We start from the raw sequence: 3532 nt of genomic DNA on the forward strand, positions 1-3532 counted from the left end.
TGCACAAGAAATATTTAGGGCTGGGACTTTATCGCGTTAATTACGATTAATTAATTAATTACAGAAAAAATAATGCGACAAAAAAAATAACGCATTTAATCGCAATTTATTTTTGCACTCCAAACAGCGCGGAACAATGCTCATTGCACTAGCTCCCTGCAAACCCGTAATACTGATGCACAGGACACAACACGAGAAATGGAAAACCGAGTTGTTGCTGGGTTAGATGGGCGTAAATCGTTGTCTGACCCAACTTATGAACTGCCATGCAAAAGACAATTTCAAACAAAATTCATCAGCTTTATGACACTGAAAAGCAAAAAATAAACACGATTTTGTTGTTTAAGCTCATTTATGTGTCTATATTTATTGATTCAGTCATATATCAAAATCCATTTAAATTGCATTAATTGAGATTAATTAATTACAAAGCCTCTAATTAATTAGATTATTTTTTTTAATCGAGTCCCACCAATATTATTATGCTCCACATATTGCTACTTTTAAAGAAAAGTTGGAAATAATCATAATTTGTGTGAGCTGACTGATTTCACTGCATTAGCATTCTTTTTCTTTAACTGAAATTCTCAGCCGAACTTGTATTTCTTTCATTAAATGTAGGATCAACCAACCAAAAAAGCATTTCAGTGTAAATGCACTTATGTTGCCTCTTACCATTTTTATCTGAATGTCTTTATGGTAAAGCAATGCCATGATATAACCACAAAGGCTTCTCTTATTTTCAGTTCCCCCTTTCAGTTGTACAAACAGACATTATACAAACAGAGAATATATGCAGCATCTTAACTTATGTATTGAAAATATGCCAGATGTTTTCAGCTTCAAAAGTATAAGAGACTTGCTTTATTAGTACTTTTACTATTAACACATTCATTCCAGAGTTGGGATACTGGAATCCCATGTAGCAATTATGGCACGGTACTACTGTAGAAGTAAAGGTTTTATTTCTAACTAATCAACACCTGTTCAGAGAGAAATGTAGTCTATTGTGGACAAAAAGAAAGTTTAACAAAGTGCAAGTAAAGCATGTGAATCCTTTTGTTCATGTTACACGCACACACATTCCCACAACCACAATGGGTGACAAAGAAAAATTGAGTGAATCGCTCTCTACCCCGAGGAGGCCATTGTGTCTTCCATAGAACATCAATCCATACACAGCAGACCACAGGGAAGACGTGTGGACATGTGTGAGAGGAGGCGCGTGGGGATGGACGGAGAGGTAGTGAGACGAGATTGACCAGATCCATCAGGCGGAAATCATCAGGATCTGAAGCATTTCTCCTCCTCCTTACCTCCCTTCTCTTGTCTCATCCATTTTATCTCTAATCCTCCCTTCTCACTTCTCCTGTTGACTTTCTGCTCTCCTTTCCCCCACCACCACTCCTCTCCCTCATCTTTTGCACTACTTTGGTATCGTACCATCTTTCTCCTGACCCATTTAATTCTCCATTGTCCTCCACCTCTTTTCATTTTTCATTCTTTTGCCTTTCTGTTATTGTCTTTTCGTAAAGCATTTCTGTCTGCAGCGGTGGATGCTTCACTGTGCTCATCTGTCACTGTTAGCTGTCACTTTCACATAGCGTGTCTTTTTCTTCCCTGTCTATAACTTTCTGCTCTTCCCTTCTCTTTATTGCTATTTCATGCTGAAATTTTTTGGACTTTTTAACCCATCCCTCCATACAACTCTCTCATCCACGTCTCTTTTGATCGCTCATGTTGGCTTACATTCATTTCTAACTTCTCTTTTCTTTTAGGTTTCTCGTCACTTTACTTTTCTTTCTGTGACTTCCTCCCTCCTTAATGTGTTTTTCTCCCCTTTTGCCAGCAAATTTTTACTTTGAACATCGTACAAAGCTTAGCATGGAAGCCCTTATCTTCCTTCTTTGTCCAGTATTTATTTTATTTCCTGCTGGATCAGCTGCCTGACAGCAACCATCTGTCACTCAGAGCACCCATGCCCTTAATTATGCATAACTTTAAGCCTTGATATAATTTAAGTGGGCGAGGTATATAAAAATTCATCCTCGCACACAGTTATCATGAACAGGGAATTTAGCTATAGAGACCAAAACCGTGTTTGTCCCAGGCTGTAAATATGTTTATTTTAAGATAGATTTTAAAATGGGGCCTTATGGAGATTGACTTCTGTAGCCAGCCTCAATGGTCGTTCAAGGAACTGCAGCTTTTGTTTCTTCCGTGTTGACTTCATATGCCAGCCACAGTGGTTGCTGCTTTGAATGGAGAAGTTGGGGCGGATGGACAGCTAAAGCAAACATAAGATTTTTTACTGCTATTTGGAGCTGTGCATCATGCCAAATTGACAGACAGGATGTGAACAGAAGTATTTGTTGGCCCAACCATCAACCCTGACCTACTACTCATTAAGATGTTTTTTTCCATGCCATAATAACTTCATCACACTAAAGTGGTTTTAAGCATTTGCACGTCTTCTCAAGGTAATGAAATGATTTTCGGGCACTGATATGGGATGCATAGAAAGGGGGCAGTGACTTTATTTGGAAGGTGGATGTGACATACAGTAACTTCGTTGTGTGAGCAGCAGGCTTCTCACCTGTCACCTGGCAGCTGTTCTGCCTTGTTCATTTCAAGCACCACTTCACAAAATTTCTAACCAGTTGACATGAGAATTTATCTCATCAGCCAGGAACACTTGATATTACTGCCTCTGTCACAACACAGGGAAAGGGTATATGCCCCTTTCTCTTCTCCCTCTCTAGCTGGGTAGTTCCTTTGAAGGCAAAAAACAACTGAATCTCTTGACACATACAAATCCTGGAGTAGGGCCATAATCTGATACAGTTTGGTAACCTTGCTTTCTCTCTTGGACATTACAGAACTTTGCATCTAAAAATAGGCTCATTTTGCAGCTGAGTTCCTCTTTCCTGACCTCCAGTGGTGGCGTGTGGTCTATCATGGTTAATTCATAGAGTACTGTTAGATATACCACCCTAGTACTTCAATAATTAACCATGACTAAGGAACAGTTGGCTGTGTCAGTGTGTGGCTTTCTTAATATTTAAATTAAAAATGAAGGAAAGATTATATTCTAGCTGCCATCTACTGCAAAGTTTTATTAAGGGATTCTAGTTTAACTTCCACATGAAGCACACAAATATCACATGAATCAATGTTGTTCTTCTCACAGTGGCCTCTTAAACAGCATTAAACAGCAAAGCAGCACCAGACACTTAAACTCCCCATGAGCTCATGTTCTGGCTGTGTGGAGTGTAGACATAAATGAAATGGAAGAAAAATGATCAATGCTTGATGTCCAGCAGCACCATAGTGGAGAATACAAATCACCAGGATATTCAGTGTATTCCATTGGAGACTATCTATTGGCATTAGAGACAGTGTCCTCTTTTGGCCTGCAGGGTTGTTCTGTTCTTTAAGTTGTGTCTTTATCCTCTACAAAATGTATGCAGTTCAATGGAAGTTTAATGCTCTGTTTGTTTGTAAAGAGATAAGAGGCAGAGATAAAGAAAAC

This window comes from Morone saxatilis, unplaced genomic scaffold (genome assembly GCF_004916995.1).
Source record: "Morone saxatilis isolate NCDOM2014 unplaced genomic scaffold, NCSU_SB_2.0 Contig3, whole genome shotgun sequence".
NCBI classification, from domain to species: Eukaryota; Metazoa; Chordata; class Actinopteri; family Moronidae; genus Morone; species Morone saxatilis.